This window comes from Dendrobates tinctorius, unplaced genomic scaffold, assembly GCF_039654945.1.
Source record: "Dendrobates tinctorius isolate UK_male_01 unplaced genomic scaffold, ASM3965494v1 ptg000155l, whole genome shotgun sequence".
NCBI lineage: Eukaryota > Metazoa > Chordata > Amphibia > Anura > Dendrobatidae > Dendrobates > Dendrobates tinctorius.
In genome coordinates this window covers 660722-682221 of record NW_027361822.1, presented here as the reverse complement: position 1 = coordinate 682221, position 21500 = coordinate 660722, and the positions used below count along the sequence as shown (strand labels likewise).

The window sequence follows — 21500 nt, the reverse complement described above, 5'->3', positions numbered from 1 at the left end:
TGAGTCCTGTCCCCTCTATCACACAGTCCCTGCTCCCCCATTACCGCTCATCAGTGCAGACTTCTCCTCCAGCTCTTACATGTGGAGCCGGCTGTACCTTAATGTGCAGAGTCCCGGTGCCCCCCAGGACTGAGTCCTGTCCCCTCTATCACACAGTCCCTGCTCCCCATTACCGCTCACCAGTGCAGACTTCTCCCCCAGCTCTTACATTTGGAGCTGGCTGTACCCTAATGTGCAGAGTCCCGATGCTCCCCAGGACTGAGTCCTGTCCCCTCTATCACACAGTCCCTGCTCCCCCATTACCGCTCACCAGTGCAGACTTCTCCTCCAGCTCTTACATGTGGAGCCGGCTGTACCCTAATGTGCAGAGTCCCAGTGCCCCCCAGGACTGAGTCCTGTCCCCTCTATCACACAGTCCCTGCTCCCCCATTACCGCTCACCAGTGCAGACTTCTCCTCCAGCTCTTACATGTGGAGCCGGCTGTACCCTAATGTGCAGAGTCCCAGTGCCCCCCAAGACTGAGTCCTGTCCCCTCTATCACACAGTCCCTGCTCCCCCATTACCGCTCACCAGTGCAGACTTCTCCTCCAGCTCTTACATGTGGAGCCGGCTGTACCCTAATGTGCAGAGTCCCAGTGCCCCCCAGGACTGAGTCCTGTCCCCTCTATCACACAGTCCCTGCTCCTCCATTACCGCTCACCAGTGCAGACTTCTCCTCCAGCTCTTACATGTGGAGCCGGCTGTACCCTAATGTGCAGAGTCCCAGTGCCCCCCAAGACTGAGTCCTGTCCCCTCTATCACACAGTCCCTGCTCCCCCATTACCGCTCACCAGTGCAGACTTCTCCTCCAGCTCTTACATGTGGAGCCGGCTGTACCCTAATGTGCAGAGTCCCAGTGCCCCCCAGGACTGAGTCCTGTCCCCTCTATCACACAGTCCCTGCTCCCCCATTACCGCTCATCAGTGCAGACTTCTCCTCCAGTTCTTACATGTGGAGCCGGCTGTACCCTAATGTGCAGAGTCCCGGTGCTCCCCAGGACTGAGTCCTGTCCCCTCTGTCACACAGTCCCTGCTCCTCCATTACCGCTCACCAGTGCAGACTTCTCCTCCAGCTCTTACATGTGGAGCCGGCTGTACCCTAATGTGCAGAGTCCCAGTGCCCCCCAAGACTGAGTCCTGTCCCCTCTATCACACAGTCCCTGCTCCCCCATTACCGCTCACCAGTGCAGACTTCTCCTCCAGCTCTTACATGTGGAGCCGGCTGTACCCTAATGTGCAGAGTCCCAGTGCCCCCCAGGACTGAGTCCTGTCCCCTCTATCACACAGTCCCTGCTCCTCCATTACCGCTCATCAGTGCAGACTTCTCCTCCAGTTCTTACATGTGGAGCCGGCTGTACCCTAATGTGCAGAGTCCCGGTGCTCCCCAGGACTGAGTCCTGTCCCCTCTGTCACACAGTCCCTGCTCCTCCATTACCGCTCACCAGTGCAGACTTCTCCTCCAGCTCTTACATGTGGAGCCGGCTGTACCCTAATGTGCAGAGTCCCAGTGCCCCCCAGGACTGAGTCCTGTCCCCTCTATCACACAGTCCCTGCTCCCCCATTACCACTCACCAGTGCAGACTTCTCCTCCAGCTCTTACATGTGGAGCCGGCTGTCCCCTAATGTGCAGAGTCCCGGTGCCCCCCAGGACTGAGTCCTGTCCCCTCTATCACACAGTCCCTGCTCCCCCATTACCGCTCACCAGTGCAGACTTCTCCTCCAGCTCTTACATGTGGAGCCGGCTGTCCCCTAATGTGCAGAGTCCCGGTGCCCCCCAGGACTGAGTCCTGTCCCCTCTATCACACAGTCCCTGCTCCCCCATTACCGCTCACCAGTGCAGACTTCTCCTCCAGCTCTTACATGTGGAGCCGGCTGTACCCTAATGTGCAGAGTCCCAGTGCCCCCCAGGACTGAGTCCTGTCCCCTCTATCACACAGTCCCTGCCCCCCCATTACCGCTCACCAGTGCAGACTTCTCCTCCAGCTCTTACATGTGGAGCCGGCTGTACCCTAATGTGCAGAGTCCCGGTGCCCCCCAGGACTGAGTCCTGTCCCCTCTATCACACAGTCCCTGCTCCCCCATTACCACTCACCAGTGCAGACTTCTCCTCCAGCTATTACATGTGGAGCCGGCTGTCCCCTAATGTGCAGAGTCCCGGTGCCCCCCCAGGACTGAGTCCTGTCCCCTCTATCACACAGTCCCTGCTCCCCCATTACTGCTCACCAGTGCAGACTTCTCCTCCAGCTCTTACATGTGGAGCCGGCTGTACCCTAATGTGCAGAGTCCCGGTGCCCCCCAGGACTGAGTCCTGTCCCCTCTATCACACAGTCCCTGCTCCCCCATTACCACTCACCAGTGCAGACTTCTCCTCCAGCTATTACATGTGGAGCCGGCTGTCCCCTAATGTGCAGAGTCCCGGTGCCCCCCCAGGACTGAGTCCTGTCCCCTCTATCACACAGTCCCTGCTCCCCCATTACCGCTCACCAGTGCAGACTTCTCCTCCAGCTCTTACATGTGGAGCCGGCTGTACCCTAATGTGCAGAGTCCCGGTGCCCCCCAGGACTGAGTCCTGTCCCCTCTATCACACAGTCCCTGCTCCCCCATTACCGCTCACCAGTGCAGACTTCTCCTCCAGCTCTTACATGTGGAGCCGGCTGTACCCTAATGTGCAGAGTCCCGGTGCTCCCCCAGGACTGAGTCCTGTCCCCTCTATCACACAGTCCCTGCTCCCCCATTACCGCTCACCAGTGCAGACTTCTCCTCCAGCTCTTACATGTCGCTGCTTCCTACACAGAAAACCTTTCACTTCCTACAAGCGTCCATCCTGCTCTTCCCCCATGTGACTGATCACATGACTGTGACATCACCACAGGTCCTAGAAGCAGAACTCCACAGTGTTACAGAATGGTAGTGTGTACAACCCCTGGCAAAAATTATGGAATCACCGGCCTTGGAGGATGTTCATTCAGTTGTTTAATTTTGTACAAAAAAAGCAGATCACAGACATGGCTCAAAGCTAAAGTCATTTCAAATGACAACTTTCTGGCTTTAAGAAACACTAAAAGAAATCAAGAACAAACAATGTGGTAGTCAGTAATGGTTACTTTGTTAAACCAAGCATAGGGGAAAAATTATGGAGTCACTCAATTCTGAGGGAAAGAATTATGGAATCACCCTGTAAATTTTCATTCCCAAACCTAGCACCTGCATCAAATTAGATCTGCTCATTACTCTGCATCTAAAAAGGAGTGATCACACCTTGGAGAGCTGTTGCACCAAGTGGACTGACATGAATCATGGCTCCAACTCGAGAGATGTCAATTGAAACAAAGGAGAGGATTATCAAACTCTTAAAAGAGGGTAAATCATCACGCAATGTTGCAAAAGATGTTGGTTGTTCACAGCTGTGTCTAAAATCTAGACCAAATACAAACAACATAGTAACATAGTAACATAGTAACATAGGAAAGAAATTACAACCAACGCGCCCCTGCAGTTCCCTTGACACCAGGAGAACAAGTACTTAAAAGAAAGAAACGTGTTCACAAACTAGATGACCAGTGGGAAGCAGAGCCATACACCATAATACCTTCAGACTTTAATAACACCAAAGTATGTATCATCAGCAAAGATGGAGGAGAAACCTTCGAAGCAGTCTCAAGAGATCATCTAAAGATGTGCCCTGATCAATTGAAGGACAAGAAAGAAGTCCAAGACACTCCACAACCCATAGTAGAGGTGGAAGAAAAGATCCAAACTATCCTTGGAGAATTTCCTCGGAAGTGGACACAAGTAAATCAGGCAATAGTGGTACCAGGACTAACCTTTCATCAGCCTTCTGCACCAGAGGAAGAAGAGACTAAATGAAATGGCTCCAGTAACAGATACCACATCTGCAGAGGAATGTGGAAATCTGTCCCCTGCTAACAGCGAATCTGACAATCTCATGGTGAGTCTAGGAGTAGAGAGAAGGCAATCTAGAATACCTATCTTACACAAGTCTACTTATAGCGTAGTGACTAATGCACGAACAGTAGACATCAGAGAACAGGTCAGGTCATCAGAAATACCTATACTGCATAGATCCACTCGTAGTACTAGAGGTCAGATCCCTGCTCGTTATAGAGATTACATAATGTAAATAAAGTAATAAGAATGTATAGTAGTAACCGTTAAGCATGAGAGCCTACAGAGACTTACTGTATGAACCTTTTTAAAGTATTCGTAATAACCAGTTAAAGGACAATTGGGCCACAGGACTATGTGTGGTCAGAACTTTTGTTTGTAAATAGTTACTCCAAAAAGGCCTTGAAAATAAGATGCCGGCGTGGCTGAAAAATAAGCCCATCTACAGAGTGCCCTGTAGCCATGCCCAGGGACGACACACAAAGTGGGTTAAGGCAGTTCCCACCAACCGAACTCCAGGTACAAGCACAAACACAATTCCTGGATAGCAGCTTAAGGACTGGTCGCTGCAGTAACTGTGCTATTGTTTATTTTTCTTGTCTGTTTTTGATAATTTTTACATTTTTAAGACTTTGTAGATTTTCATTGTTTGCTGTTGTTAACAATTCTTGTTATGTTTTCCTCAGTCCAGGAGTACTGAACTTAACTGGGGGGGAATGTGACACCCCAGATTCCGGTTGTCACAGTGACATTGCCTCCCTCTAAGAGGTGAAGTCATGCTTGGAGGCAGAAAGGGGACCCCCATGCCAGGTAACATAGATTAAATCACAATTCCTGCTGCAGGTCAGAAAAGGGAGCTGCCTTATAAATTCTGGCCAGCAGAGGGGGTTGGTGAGTCATCTAGATGTGAGCTGAGGGGGTTGTCATGGAAACGAGAGCAGCTGGGAGCTGAGAGAAAAATGACAAGACAGTTAAACATGAGGTAAAAAGATCTTTCTGGAAGATCCTTCATCCACTTCAAATTTATGTTAAGAACCTATAACGCTGTCCTTCACCTCGCCAAACAGACCTACTTCACCACCCTGATCTCCTCACTAGCCAACAACCCCAAGAAACTTTTTGTCACTTTTCACTCCCTCCTCAGGCCAAAAGCACAAGCCCCTATCACAGACATTTGTGCTGATGACCTGGCCTCCCACTTTACAGAAAAAATAGATAATATCCGTCAGGAAATCTGCTCCCAACCACCAAGTGCTGTGACTCCCATCCCTTCCTGCATCTCCCCTGGCTCACTATCCACATTTGATCCTATCACAGAAGACGAAGTCTCCAGACTCCTCTATTCTTCTCGTCCGACTACATGCACTACCGACCCCATTCCCTCACATCTCCTCCAGTCTCTCTCTCCAGTCGTCACAACCCACCTAACTACAATCTTTAATCTCTCCCTCTCCTCGGGCATTTTCCCATCCTCCTTCAAACATGCCATCGTTACTCCATTACTAAAGAAACCCGCTCTCGACCCATCCTGCACAAACAACTACAGACCAGTCTCCAATCTCCCCTGCATCTCTAAACTTTTGGAGCGCCTAGTTTACTCCCGCCTTACCCGTTACCTCTCCACTCACTCCCTTCTAGACCCTTCACAGTCCGGCTTCCGCCCCCTACATTCGACAGAAACGGCACTCATCAAAGTGACCAATGACCTTCTGACAGCAAAACGTAACGGTGACCATTCTCTGCTCATTCTTCTTGACCTATCTGCAGCTTTTGATACTGTTGACCACCATCTCCTACTCTCTAGGCTCCAGTCACTAGGCATTAAGGACACTGCTCTCTCCTGGTTCTCTTCCTATCTCTCTGACCGCTCCTTCAGTGTTTTGTTCTCTGGCTCCACTTCATCTCCTCTTCCTCTTGCTGTCGGGGTACCTCAGGGCTCAGTCCTTAGCCCCCTTCTCTTCTCTCTCTACACAGCGCCAATTGGACAGACCATCAGCAGATTTGGCTTTCAGTACCATCTTTATGCTGATGACACACAACTATATACGTCTTCTCTCGACCTTACCCCCGCTGTACTACAGAACGCCAGTGACTGTCTGCCCACAGTCTCCAATATCATGTCCACTCTCTATCTGAAACTCAACCTCTCCAAAACTGAACTTCTTCTGCTTCCGCCGTCTACTAACCTCCCTAAATCTGACATTTCTCTCTCTGTGGGTGGTACCACAATAACACCCCGGCAGCAGGCGCGTCTGGGTGTTATGTTTGACACCAATCTCTCCTTCATATCCCATATACAATCTCTTGCCCGCTCTTGCCGCTTACACCTAAAGAACATCTCTAGAATCCGCCCTTTTCTCACCATGGAAACAACAAAAACCCTCACTGTAGCATTGATCCACTCCCGCCTGGATTACTACAATGCTCTATTAAATGGCCTCCACGTAACTTGACTATCCCCTCTCCAGTCCATACTTAATGCAGCAGCCAGGGTCGTCCATCTGGCTAATCGGTACTCGGACCTGTCTGCTCTTCGTCAGTCATTACACTGGCTGCCCATTCATTATAGGATCCAATTCAAAGTACTTGTTCTCACCCACAAAGCTCTCCACGGTGCGGCACCCCCCTACATCCCCTCCCTCATTTCTGTCTATCGGCCTAGCTGATCGATGCGCTCTGCAAACGACTTTCGACTAACCTCTGCACTAATCCATACCTCCCACTCCCGACTCCAAGACTTCTCCCGTGCTGCTCCTATCCTCTGGAATGCTCTACCCCAAGAAATTAGGACTAACCACAATTTGCATTGTTTTAGGCGTTCCCTCAAAACACATTTGTTCAGAGTGGCCTATCACGTTCACTAATTAAAGTCATTGTATGTGCAAGTGTGCGTGTGTAGCCCATTCACTATCTCCATCCATCCTTCACTCCCTCAAGATAGCTGGACTTTCATTGTAAATATATCATTGTAAATACACACATGTACTTTTTATCTCCCTCACCTCATTGTAGATTGTAAGCTCTCACGAACAGGGTAGTCTTATTTCATCTTATTTTGCTTTAATTATTGTATTGCTAACGTTGTTACTTATGACTTGTGTTTTGAAACCGGTAAACTGTAAAGCGCTGCGGAATATGTTGGCGCTATATAAATAAAGATTATTATTATTATCCAGTCAGTTCAGGAGAGGGAGCTGATTTGTGAAGAGGGAAAGGACATGAGCAGAGACGGAGAGGCACTGGGGAAGCTAAAAAACTGCATATAGCAGACCCCAGAGCGAAGCGCTAATAGAGAGAAAAGGGACGTCAGAGTCCTTGGTGGTCAGGAGCTGTATGTCCTGATCGCCAAATCTGAAAGTACAGCGGATTGTAAGTTCCTGTGCGACATTGCGCACCTGAGGGCACGGCAGCAGATAAGGAGCCCAGGGCTGACGGTGAAAAGGACAGTACCCGTGGAATAGGCTCATGCTGACAGCCGTACAGGTTAGTGAAAACATCACGCAATTGAGGGTCTCAGCTTAGTTACAAACAGCAGAGACCCACAAACAAAGCGCAGAAGGAAGGTCCTAAACCCCCACCTGGCAAGGTGGATCCCCTGAATGCCTCCAGGAGAGCCGGACTCATTCCATCACCTGTATGTGGTACTCCAGACTGCAACCAATTGCCAGTAAAAGGTAAAGAAACTGCACCTCTCTGTGTCCTTCTCTCATTTATCTGCACCCCAACGTTCACAGCCATCTTAACTATTAATCAAAAATCTTTGCCCTGGGACTACTGCTCTAGCTGTGGAGAGCTATTTTCACCTCAGCTGCGACACACTAACAGTCTCAGGGGAACAAGACCGCAGCGCTGGTCACCTCTGACCAGAATACCACAGGTGGCGTCACGTATTTAATCATCTATGAACTTTATCTTCATTTTTAACATCATCACAAACAACTTTCCCCCTTTCTCCCCCTATTTTATTATTTAATGGATGCCCCAGGGCCACGGACCGGGTCGCTGCCGCCGTGACACCGTCCCCCATCGAAGTCGACGGGCCCGGTACCGGCTACCCCACGGCCCTGCGCCGCGCGCTGCACGCCAAGGGCGCTCCACAAGCATTCTGGGAAATACGACTTTGGCACTCGGGTCGGCGACCGCATGGCCGACCTCATGCTATGGTCGGGTTTCGCTCGGTGAAACCCGACTTTAGCGAAAGTTGGCGACTTTTGAATTTGACCGACCCGTTTCGCTCAACTCTAATTGCAAGCCTTCGAGACTACTCAGGTCTCTTCATCAGGCATTGACTAATACAAAATCTGAAGAATCACATATTTATACACAACACAGCACAGAAAAAATGCAATAGATAAGACAAGTGATGTGAAGCAGAACTATCATTGTGGGAGAGGGAGAAACATAAATGTTACTATTAATATTTATGTTTCTCCCTCTCCCACAATGATAGTTCTGCTTCACATCACTTGTCTTATCTATTGTATTATTCCTGTGCTGTGTTGTGCATATATATGTGATTCTTCAGATGTTGTAATAGTCAATGCCTGATGAAGAGACCTGAGTAGTCTCGAAAGCTTGTAATGTGTTACCTTCTTTTCAGTTAGCCATTAAAAGGTATCAACCACTGATGACTCTCAATTCTGAATATTTTTCTATCTACTGGCTAACACTGTACAAAGATATACCCTGTTTCCCCGTAAATAGGGCACCCTCCGAAAGTAAGGAATGCTAGGGGGAGCACTGTGCTTGCTAATATAAGGCACCCCCCGAAAATAAGGCATACCTTGTTCTTTGCATGGGGCATGCAGTTGTGTCTCGCTCCCGCTGTCCGGTGCCCTCCGGTGCCTGCCACTGTAGCCGCGCTGTTCGCAGGAGTTAATCACAGCCTCGGAGCTGTGTGCCGATCTCCGCCCATGAGCCCTGCACCAATCACAGCGCAGGAACCATGGGCCAGCTGACGTCATCCATAGCCTCTGATTGTTCCTGGGCTGTGATTGACCCAGGGCTCCTGCGCTCTGATTGGCCCAGGGCTCCTGCACCAGCAAAGCACTACTGAAAGCAGCACCGTGGAGGAAACCAGTAAGAAAGTGAAAGTGTGTGTCTGTGTATGGGTGTGTATGGGTGTGGGTGTGTCTGTGTAAGGGTGTGTGTGTGTCTGTGTATGGGTGTGTGTGTCTGTGTGTGTGTACGGTACACACATGGGAGCCTGCAGTGGGATACTGTGATAATGGGAGGCAGCAGTGGGATACCGGGATGATGGGAGGCTGCAGTGGGATGATGTGGGATGATGGGAGGCTGCAATACTGTACTGTAGAATGATGGGGGCTGTAATGGAATGATGGGGGTGCTGTATTGGGGACTGTAAAGGGATGATGAGGGCTGCAATGGGATGATGGGAATATTTGGGGCTTCAAAATGATGATGGGGCTGCTACGGTAAAGGAACTGCTGTGGGTGATTGTTACGGTAGCGGTACAGTGTCCAGAAAGTGTGTAGGAGCCATTTTAGAGCCCTTATGTTTTGTGGCCCTGTGTGGGAGTCAGGCAATTACAGTACCGTACCGTAGTGTGTTACTTTCATTTGTTGTCAGCTTTTCTGCTGAATGGTCTATATGTCTGACTACTGGTTTTATGCTACAGAACGTTCCTTATATAAGGGTAGAGCGCGCTGGAATGTTTCTCATGAAAATAAGACACCCCCCCCCCCGAAAATAAGACATGGTGCAACTTTCGGAGCAAAAATTAATATAAGATGGTGTCTTATTTTCGGGCAAACGGTACATCTTTCCTGTATCAACATAAACTTGTGCATTTATTGAAGATGTAATGACAGCCATCTCCCCAGTGCCTTTACCTGACATGCAGCCCCATATCATCAATGACTGTGGAAATTTGCATGTTCTCTTCAGGCAGTTATCTTTATAAATCTCATTGGAACGGCACCAAACAAAAGTTCCAGCATCATCACATTATATATGTGATATATTCGCGATTCATCACTGAATATGACTTTCATCCAGTCATCCACAGTCCACGATTGCTATTTTTAGCCCATTGTAACCTTGTTTTTTCTGTTTAGGTGTTAATGATGGCTTTTGTTTAGCTTTTCTGTATGTAAATCCCATTTCCTTTTGGCGGTTTCTTAAGGCCCCTTTACATTTAGCAATGCACCAGCGATCCCGACAACGATACGACCCGGTCAGGATCGCTGGTGCATCGCTAAGTGGTCGCTAGTGAGCTGTCACACAGGCAGATCTCACAGCAATGGAGCGACGCAGCAGCGGTCATTACTTACCTTTCAGACGCGGCGATCCTGACATCCTCCCGCGTCCACGCGTCGCTCGTTGGTGCCAGCAGGAAGCCCAGCAGGAAGTGCCTGACGAGAAATGGAACTTGACGATCTTGCGCGATCAGCGACAGACAGTGGGGGAGCTGGTTGGAGGTAAGTATCACACATAGCGATATCGATAGCGATATCGCTGCTGTGTCACAAAATCGGTGACGCTTTACTTTACTGTTCAGTCACAGACGTTGACTCCAGTTTCCTCCCATTCATTCCTCATTTGTTTTGTAGACATTTTGCTTTAAGTTTCCAGTCTTGACGTTTTGATGTCTTTCTTGGTCTACCAGTATGTTTGCCTTTAACAACCTTCCCATGAAGAGGTGGAGTCTCTATGGGTGGAGATACAAGGAGGGAAAAGTAATAAAATCCTCATAGGGGTTTGTTATAAGCCACCAAATATAACAGAAACCACTGAAAATGTATTATTGAAACAAATAGACAAAGCAGCAAATCACAATGAGGTGATTATTATGGGGGACTTCAACTACCCCGACATAGACTGGGAAACTGAAACCTGCGTATCTCAGAAAGGAAACCAATTTCTGTCAGTGACCAAGGATAATTATCTGTCACAACTTGTGCAGGGCCCAACTAGAGGGACAGCCCTTCTGGACTTAATTTTAAGCAACAGGCCAGATAGAATAACAGAAGCACGAGTGGATGGGCACCTAGGGAACAGTGACCACAATATAATACAATTCCACTTGTCCTTCAGTAGTAAGGTGCCCTGGAAGGGGATTACAAAAACGCTGAATTTGAGGAAAGCAAAGTTTGATCAGCTTAGAGAGGACCTTCGCCGAATTGATTGGGACAATGTCCTCAAAAATAGGAGCTCAGAAAATAACCGCAGAGCAAAACCGCAGGTAAAATCGCGGGTATTTTACCTGCGGTTCTGCAGATAAAAATCCACAGGTGAATCTGCAGTGTGTGCACATAGCCTTATTATATAAACAGTAAAATGATAAAAATTGATGGTGTCGGCCCTTTAAAGAACAATGAGGGTGAAATCATAGAGAGCGATGTGGGAAAAGCAAATGTTTTAAATACTTTTTTCTCAACAGTGTTCACACAGGAAAAGGATTTGCCAGGGGAAATGCAGAGTGATAATGTAAACTCCCCATTATGTATTACCTGCCTAACCCAGGAAGAAGTGCAGAACCGCCTTAGTAAGATTAAAATTGACAAATCACCAGGCCCTGATGGCATTCACCCTCGGGTATTAAGGGAGTTAAGTAATGTGATAGACAGACCTGTATTCCTTATATTTAAAGACTCTATAGAAACAGGGTCTGTTCCTTTTGATTGGCGGAAAGCAAATGTGGTACCAATATTCAAAAAAGGGTGTAAAAGGGAACCTGGAAACTATAGGCCGGTAAGCTTAACATCTGTTGTGGGTAAAATTTTTGAAGGGTTTCTAAGGGATACCATTATGGGATATCTCAATGTTAATAAATGTTTAACCATATCAACATGGATTTATGAAGGATCGCTCCTGTCAAGCTAACCTGATCAGCTTCTATGAGGATGTAAGCTCTCAAATGGACCAAGGAGAATGATTGGATGTCATTTATCTCGACTTCTCTAAAGCATTTGACACTGTCCCACATAAAAGATTGGTAAGTAAGATGAGAAAGTTTGGGCTAGGGGAAAATGTGTGTAGATGGGTAGGTATCTGGCTTAGTGATAGAAAACAAAGAGTGGTTATTAATGGCGCATACTCAGATTGGGCCAGGGTTACTAGTGGGGTACCACAGGGTTCTGTATTGGGCCCCCTACTATTTAATATATTTATTAATGATCTAGTGGATGGCTTACACAGTAAAATATCAGTATTTGCAGATGATACAAAACTATGTAAGGTAGTTAACACAAAGGAGGACAGTTTCAACTACAGACAGATTTGAGTAAATTGGAGAATTGGGCTGAAAAATGGCAAATGAGGTTTAACACAGATAAGTGTAAGGTTATGCACATGGGAAGGAGAAACAGATGCTACAATTACTTACTAAATGGGAAACTGCTGGGGAAATCAGACATGGAAAAAGACTTAGGAATCTTAGTCAATAAGAAGCTAAATTGGAGTGCCCAGTGTCAGGCAGCTGCCACCAAAGCGAATAGGGTCATGGGATGCATTAGAAGAGGTCTGGGGACACGAGATGAAAACATAATTCTCCCTCTGTACAAATCACTCGTCAGACCACACTTGGAGTATTGTGTGCAGTTTTGGACGCCGGTGCTCAAGAAAGACATTACTGAACTTGAAAGGGTTCAAAGGCGGGCTACTAAAATGATAAATGGAGTTGGTTCACTACAATACCCAGAAAGGTTATCAAAATTAGGTCTATTTACTCTAGAAAAGAGAAGACATAGGGGAGACCTAATATATATATGTACAAGTATATCAGAGGGCAATAGAGAGATCTCTCCAATGAACTGTTTGTAACAAGGACTGTGACAAGAACAAGGGGACATTCTCTTCGTTTGGAGGAAAGACAATTTCTGCACCAGCATAGAAGAGGGTTCTTCACGGTAAGAGCAGTGAGGCTCTGGAATTCTCTTCCTGAGGACGTGGTGATGGCCAACTCACTGAATGAATTTAAGAAAGGAATGGATGCTTTTCTTGTGAGTAACAGTATAGAAGGTTACGAATAACAGAATATTATAGGTAGATGGTTGACGCAGCTTAGGGGAAGGAATTTTTTTCCCTATGGAGAAAATTGGCTTCTACTCTGTGGGTTTTTACCTTCCCCAGGATCAACAATGCAGAACAGCTGCACTAAAAATAGGCTGAACAAGATGGACAAAAGGTCTTCCTTCAGCCTTCAAAACTATGTTACTATGTTGACAGTTCCTTTATCAGTGTCCGGCCAGTTAACTGGCCAATGAGGATACTGACTTTTTGGCTTTCTGACAGGGGGCACACTTTGAACAAACTACATAGTTTTTCCTTAAAATCGCTCAGGGTGTGCGACTCCCCTGAGTACTGAGGTAACCAGGCTGCTCCTCTTATATATGGCATTGATAGCGGCATTATGGAGGCTGCGGCTGCGACCGCCGCTGAATCTTCATCCGCGTTGGGCATTTTCTTCCTGTTTTTCACTTGAAAGCTCAGTCAAATCTTTAGCACTCAATTTAATAAAGTCTATGGCACACAGTACCCAGCTTTGCCAGGCTCCTTTACCCAGCTTTGCTACACTTGCTAAATCCTGTTCGTGATGCCAGTTGGAGCGCCCTTGGCGCGTGGCACAGGGCCGTTGGGTACTCGCTACTGGGCCCGTCGACTTCGATGGGGGACGGTGTCATGGTGACGGCGACCCAGTCCGTGGCCCCGGGGCATCCATTAAATAATAAAATTGGGGGAAAAAGGGGGAAAGTTGTGATGATGTTAAAAATGAAGATAAAGTTTATAGATGATTAAATACGTGACGCCACCTGTGGTATTCTGGTCAGAGGTGACCAGCGCTGCGGTGTTGTTCCCCTGAGACTGTTAGTGTGTCGCAGCTGAGGTGAAAATAGCTCTCCACAGGTAGAGCAATAGTCCCAGGGCAAAGGTGTTTGATTAATAGTTAAGATGGCTGTGAACGTTGGGGTGCAGATAAATGAGAGGAGGACACAGAGAGGTGCAGTTTCTTTACCTTTTACTGGCAATTGGTTGCAATCCGGAGTACCACATACAGGTGATGGAATGAGTCCGGCTCGCCTGGAGGTATTCAGGGGATCCACCTTGCCAGATGGGGGTTTAGGACCTTCCTTCTGCGCTTTGTGTGTGGGTCTCTGCTGTTTGTAACTAAGCTGAGACCCTCAATTGCGTGATGATTTCACTAACCTGTATGGCTGTCAGCATGAGCCTATTCCACGGGTACTGTCCTTTTTCACCGTCAGCCCTGGGCTCCTTATCTGCTGCCGTGCCCTCAGGTGTGCAATGTCGCACAAGAATTTATAATCCCCTGTACTTTCAGATTCGGCGATCAGGACATACAGCTCCTGACCACCAAGGACTCTGACGTCCCTTTTCTCTCTATTAGCGCTTCGCTCTGGGGTCTGCTATATGCAGTTTTTTAGCTTCCCCAGAGCCTCTCCATCTCTGCTCATGTCCTTTCCCTCTTCACAGATCAGCTCCCTCTCCTGAACTGACTGGATCTTCCAGAAAGATCTTTTTACCTCACGTTTAACTGTCTTGTCATTTTTCTCTCAGCTCACAGCTGCTCTCGTTTCCATGACAACCCCCTCAGCTCACTTCTAGCTGACTCACCAACCCCCTCTGCTGGTCAGAATTTATAAGGCAGCTCCCTTTTCTGACCTGCAGCAGGAATTGTGATTTAATCTATGTTACCTGGCATGGGGGTCCCCTTTCTGCCTCCAAGCATGACTTCACCTCTTAGAGGGAGGCAATGTCACTGTGACAACCGGACTTTGGGGTGTCACATTTGCACGTGACTTTTTTCAGCCACTGAGCAAGGACGTACACTGTGGGCAACGAGATGACGTGCAGCGTCTGGGGAGAGAGAGAGAGATTTTTCGCTCACTTTAAAAAAGCAGTCTGGCATGTAGGTGTGTTTACTGTCCTCCACACCCTGCCGACTTTGCTTCCCCATTGACTTGCATTGGGTTTCATGTTTCAGTCGGACCTTCGACTTTTCATGATAGTCGGCCGATTTCGTTCAACTCAATTTTTGAGAAAGTTGGGTTTCATGAAACCCGACTTGACCATAAAAAAGTCAAAGTCGCTCATCTCTACTTGCAATGTGTTACCATCTTTTCATGGAAAAAAATGGAAAGAGAGGTGCAATGAGTGTACCTGTATTAAAATTGGTTTCCCTAACTGAATAAACAGGGTGCCCCATTCTTAGGGGATCTGACAGGTGTGAACAGTGGGAATCCAATGGGTGTTATTGGAGAACCCCATGACCCTCCGAGGGGTGGGGGTTCCAATAATCAGGCTGATACATCTAATTTGAATATGAACAGTTCTTTATTGATTATGCCATTAGCAAGAGAGACAGCAAGGGTGAGTACTTATGGGGTACTTAATGGGGTGGATGCCCCTATAATACCAGAAAAGAGAAAGATGGTTCTGAAGGATTCCAAAATCACCCAGTTTTTTCGGGTGGCTCTAGGCCGCCACCCCAAGAGAAAAGGGGGAGAAGGGGACAAGGGGGAGTGGATGTTCCAGAAAAGGGGGGTATTCTAAATCAGGAGACCACATTGAAGAGATCAAAAGCCAGCCCCAGAAGAGATTAGATGTAGTAAAAGAAAGTTGCAGTGAAAGAGAATTGGGGATCTATAATCTTTCCAAACATGTTCTTACACAGGAGGAGAAATCCCTTTTGGGAAAGGGACTCTCCATTTGCCCCACTGCGGATTTAGACACTTTTTCATTATATTTGGATCTCAATGAATTTTTCCGGAAACTCACCATACAAAGGCACTTTTTATTGGAAGAGAAAAATAAAAGTAGAATTAATATTCAAGAATTCCCTAGTGCTCATGAAGGATTAGAGCCCATTAAGGACATGTTACATGTCGATGTTAGGAATCCTAATGATAAATTCTATCCTCTTCATCATAAGGGGTCCCATATTGAGACATTCCAGCAACTTGTTTTGAAAGAAGTTAGGGCAATTTCACAACCAAAAAGGAGGTACAATTTAGGTGGGGTGAAAGAGAAGCTATTACCTCTATTAGGGATAAAATGAAAATATTGTCATGCGTAGTGCCGACAAGGGGGGGTAGTTATGATGGACAGGGCATGGTATATAGAGGAAGGGAGAAGGATTTTGGAAGATGCTGATTTTTATGAAAAATTAGAATATGATTCTAATATCGAGATTTTTTTGAATTATAATTCTTTAATTAAGGGAGCCTATGAGAGGGAAATTATTAACAAAAAAGAACGCAAATTTCTTGATATTGCACAATATAAAGTACCATTTCTTTACTTTCTACCCAAATTGCATAAGGACCCGATAAACCCCCCAGGCAGGCCCATTATATCGGGCATTGGGTCTATAACATGCAAGCTATCTCACTACGTAGATTTATTTTTACAGAAATATGTAAAACAGTTAAAATCTTTCTTGCGGGACTCATCGCAACTTATCAGTGAGCTGAGGAATTTACCCCCAATGAAGGGATGCATCCTGATTACATTGGATGTCACAGCCCTTTATAATAATATATCACATGAATTAGGCCTCAAAGTGGTTAATGACTGCTTAATGAATGATACTACCATGCCAGTTGAACAAAGGGAATTTTTCTCGTTCATTTTGAATAATAACGTGTTTTCCTTTGAGAGGGAGCTCTACCGCCAGTTAAAGGGCTGCGCAATGGGGACGAGATTCGCACCCAGTTATGCCAATTTATTCATGGGTGCGGTGGAGTCCGTCCTCATTGCGCAGCCCAGTATTGAAAAAAAAGGGGTGGCCTTTTATCGAAGGTTCATTGATGATTTGTTCATTTTGTGGAGGGGGTCGCTGGAAGAGGCAGAAATTTTTGCTAATAATCAAAATATGAATGATTGGGGACTAACCTTTATGGCTACCATTTCAACTGATTCCATCCAGTATTTGGACTTATGGGTGCGGCTTGACGGCCTGGGGATGGTGTCCACTGCAACACATTTCAAACCGGTTGATGTCAACAGCTATTTGAGGTTTGACAGTGGGCACCTCCCTGGGTGGGTGAAGAATGTGCCCTATGGCCAATATTGGAGAATAAGAAAAAATTGCACTTTTGACCAAGACTTCCAAACCGAATCCAGAATCCTCAGAAAGAGGTTTGTAGAGAAAGGATATCCAAAAAATCTTTTAAAAGATGCTTATAAAAGGACGTGTGATTTCACACAAGATTTATGTATAAAAAAGATGGAGGAGAAAAATAGAACACCTGGGGTAAATATGGAGAGGACTAAATGGAGTTTGATAACTACCTTCTGTCATTCTAGATTAATTGTACGTAAATTGTTGGAGAAACATTGGTTCATTTTACAAGGAGATCCTCTTTTGGCCCCAATGATTCCCGACAAACCAAATATTATTTATAGAAAAAATAGAAGTTTAAAAAATTTATTAGCGCCAAGTAACATAACGCGGAAATATAAAATGTCATATGAAAATAATAATGGCAGCTGGGGCTGTTTTGCATGTAAAGTACCCAAATGCTTGTGTTGTGGAGTGATTCAGGATAATGCGAGGAATTTTCATTCTAACACCACCAAGGAGACATTCCAGATCAAACATAGGGTTACTTGTCAGTCCACATATATAATCTGTTGGAATGCCCTTGTGGGCGCCAATATGTGGGAAGGACCATTCAAACAGCACATGCAAGATTGAACAAGCACAGACAGAACATCCGTTCGGGCTACCAATTATATAGTGTGTCCCGACATTTTGCAGGGAGTCATAATAAGGATCCAGGGAAGATAAGATTGACCATTATTTATCATATCAAGGAGTCTGGTGATGAGAGGCTGAGTAACCTTATTAGAAGAGAAAGTTACTGGATGTTTAAGTTAGAGACGTTATATCCCGAGGGACTCAATCTCACTATAGAAATAGTCTCCAGGTAGGGTTAACATTTCAGTGATTATGATTGATTTCTCTTTTTATGTGTAAATTGTAAAATTTTTAAAAAAGAAAAAAAATTTTAAAAGGGAAGAAAGGGAGAAAGAAGAGGGAGGGTAGGAAGAGGAAAAAGGGAGGGTAGGAAGAGGAAAAAGAGAAGGAAGGAAGAGAAACAAAAGATAAAAGGGAGAAAAAGGAGAAAAAAGGAAAATGTTAAAAAAAAAAGGCTACCCAGACCTTCAGGTACAATTTTCCTCACGTGCAAAAATGGTGCTGCAGGTGGAACTGGAACTTGGTAATGGTCCGGTTCAGACTACTGCTTTTGTTGACTGTGGTTCTGCTGTGAACCTGATTGATACCACAATTATGACTCTTAATAAGATAGGGACAGTCAGGCTTCAGGATCCTGTTAAACTTGTGGCAATTGACTCGTCCCCTCTTACCCAGAACGGTATCTGTTGCAGGTCTGAACTTTTTTCTCTAAAAGTGGGTTCCACTCATGTGGCAAAACTAAGTTGTTTTGTGCTAGATAACGTGCCTGCAGGACTGGTACTGGGGATGCCTTGGCTTCAACGCCATAATCCTACCATTGACTTATGCAAGGATAAATGTGGTAACCTGGGACACCTTGTTAACACTGTTAAATCCGTATCTGTGTCGTCTGTCGGTCTGGAAGGTATTCCGGAGTACCTGAAGGATTTTGAGGATGTTTTTTCCGAAAGTGAGGCTGAGGCGCTGCCACCACATAGACCCTAAGATTGTGCCATTGATTTAGTACCCGAAGCTAAGTTACCTAAAGCTCGATTGTTCAATTTGTCTGGGCATGAGCGCCAAGCCTTGAAGGAGTACATAGCTGAGAGTCTCCGCAAAGGGCATATCAGGCCTTCTGTGTCACCTGTGGCAGCAAGATTCTTCTTTGTGAAGAAGAAAGATGGTGGTTTGCGGCCGTGCCTCGACTTTCGGGAACTGAACAAGATAACGGTTAGGAACACTTACCCGCTTCCCCTCATCCCAGACTTATGCAACCAGTTAGCTGGGACCCAGTGGTTAGATCTCCGGGGGGCCTATAATCTGATAAGGGTTCGGGAAGGGGACGAGTGGAAAACTACGTTCCTCACATCAGAAGGACTATTTGCAAACCTGGTAATGCCGTTTGGGTTAACTAATGCGCCCGCTAGTTTCCAGAATTTCATCAATGTGGTGTTTTCTGACCTGATAGGCCGTTTTGTTATTACTTATTTGTAGAGTTGAGCGAAACGGGTCGAAAAAATTCAAAAGTCGCCGACTTTTGGCAAAGTCGGGTTTCATGAAACGAAACCCGACCCTAGGAGGTCGGCCACGAGGTCGGCGACTTACGCGCCAAAGTCGCGTTTCAAAAGTTTGTTTTGCGCTCTTTTTCAGCCAATCAGGATCCACGGACACTGTGGGCAACGTGATGACATAGGCACGGGTCACCACCATCTTTCAGAAGGGCATGCAAGTGATTGGCTTGCTTTGGTGGGCGTCACAGGGGGTATAAAAGGGCGTGCACGCCGACCGCCATCTTACTTCTGCCGATCTTAGTATAGGGAGAGGTTGCTGCTGATTCTGTAGGGAGAGCGTTAGGCAGGGAAGAAAACAAAAAAACTGCTTCTGCTGCTAGCGATTTGGCCTGCACAACACACAAGTCACTGTGTGTGCAGTGCAAGGGGAGGCTATATTGTGGTGTAACAGTGGTGTTGGTTGTTGGGCTGCCTTTTAAGGCTTCCTGACACGCTGGCATTGCTGTTTACCCACTGCTCCGCAAACTGCTTTTTTAAAAGCAATCCAATCTCCCTTATCCTCTCGTCACTTTGGTCACAGGCAGCTGTGCCATCGAGCGTGTCACATAGCGCTCAGATATCAGTGGGCTGCACACAATCCACAAGTGTCCACTGTCCACAAGTGTACGCAGAGATTCAAAATCTCCATTATCCTCTCGTCACTTTGGTCACAGGCAGCTGTGCCATCGAGCGTGTCACATAGCACTCAGATATCAGTGGGCCGCACACAATCCACAAGTGTCCAGTGTCCAAAAGTGTACGCAGAGATTCAAAATCTCCATTATCCTCTCGTCACTTTGGTCACAGGCAGCTGTGCCATCGAGCGTGTCACATAGCGCTCAGATATCAGTGGGCCGCACACAATCCACAAGTGTCCAGTGTCCAAAAGTGTACGCAGAGATTCAAAATCTCCATTATCCTCTCGTCACTTTGGTCACAGGCAGCTGTGCCATCGAGCGTGTCACATAGCGCTCAGATATCAGTGGGCCGCACACAATCCACCAGTGTCCACAAGTGCACGCAGAGATTCAAAATCTCCATTATCCTCTCGTCACTTTGGTCACAGGCAGCTGTGCCATCGAGCGTGTCACATAGCGCTCAGATATCAGTGGGCCGCACACAATCCACAAGTGTCCACTGTCCAAAAGTGTACGCAGAGATTCAAAATCTCCATTATCCTCTCGTCACTTTGGTCACAGGCAGCTGTGCCATCGAGCGTGTCACATAGCGCTCAGATATCAGTGGGCCGCACACAATCCACAAGTGTCCAGTGTCCAAAAGTGTACGCAGAGATTCAAAATCTCCATTATCCTCTCGTCACTTTGGTCACAGGCAGCTGTGCCATCGAGCTTGTCACATAGCGCTCAGATATCAGTGGGCCGCACACAATCCACAAGTGTCCACTGTCCACAAGTGTACGCAGAGATTCAAAATCTCCATTATCCTCTCGTCACTTTGGTCACAGGCAGCTGTGCCATCGAGCGTGTCACATAGCGCTCAGATATCAGTGGGCCGCACACAATCCACAAGTGTCCACTGTCCAAAAGTGTACGCAGAGATTCAAAATCTCCATTATCCTCTCGTCACTTTGGTCACAGGCAGCTGTGCCATCGAGCGTGTCACATAGCGCTCAGATATCAGTGGGCCGCACACAATCCACAAGTGTCCAGTGTCCAAAAGTGTACGCAGAGATTCAAAATCTCCATTATCCTCTCGTCACTTTGGTCACAGGCAGCTGTGCCATCGAGCGTGTCACATAGCGCTCAGATATCAGTGGGCCGCACACAATCCACAAGTGTCCAGTGTCCAAAAGTGTACGCAGAGATTCAAAATCTCCATTATCCTCTCGTCACTTTGGTCACAGGCAGCTGTGCCATCGAGCGTGTCACATAGCGCTCAGATATCAGTGGGCCGCACACAATCCACAAGTGTCCAGTGTCCAAAAGTGTACGCAGAGATTCAAAATCTCCATTATCCTCTCGTCACTTTGGTCACAGGCAGCTGTCCCATCGAGCGTGTCACATAGCGCTCAGATATCAGTGGGCCGCACACAATCCACAAGTGTCCAGTGTCCAAAAGTGTACGCAGAGATTCAAAATCTCCATTATCCTCTCGTCACTTTGGTCACAGGCAGCTGTGCCATCGAGCGTGTCACATAGCGCTCAGATATCAGTGGGCCGCACACAATCCACAAGTGTCCAGTGTCCAAAAGTGTACGCAGAGATTCAAAATCTCCATTATCCTCTCGTCACTTTGGTCACAGGCAGCTGTGCCATCGAGCGTGTCACATAGCGCTCAGATATCAGTGGGCCGCACACAATCCACAAGTGTCCAGTGTCCAAAAGT

General features: G+C 46.9%; 1 protein-coding gene across 1 annotated transcript in view; it reads right to left on the bottom strand.

The window, feature by feature from the left end:
- LOC141050953 (gastrula zinc finger protein XlCGF66.1-like) overlaps positions 1-2877 on the bottom strand; it is a 61095-nt gene extending 58218 nt beyond the window's left edge. Inside the window, exon 1 of the mRNA XM_073547678.1 lies at positions 2784-2877. The gene's annotated coding sequence lies outside the window, so the exon portion shown is untranslated. The remainder of the gene's footprint in view (positions 1-2783) is intronic.
- Between the last annotated feature and the right edge of the window lie 18623 nt (positions 2878-21500).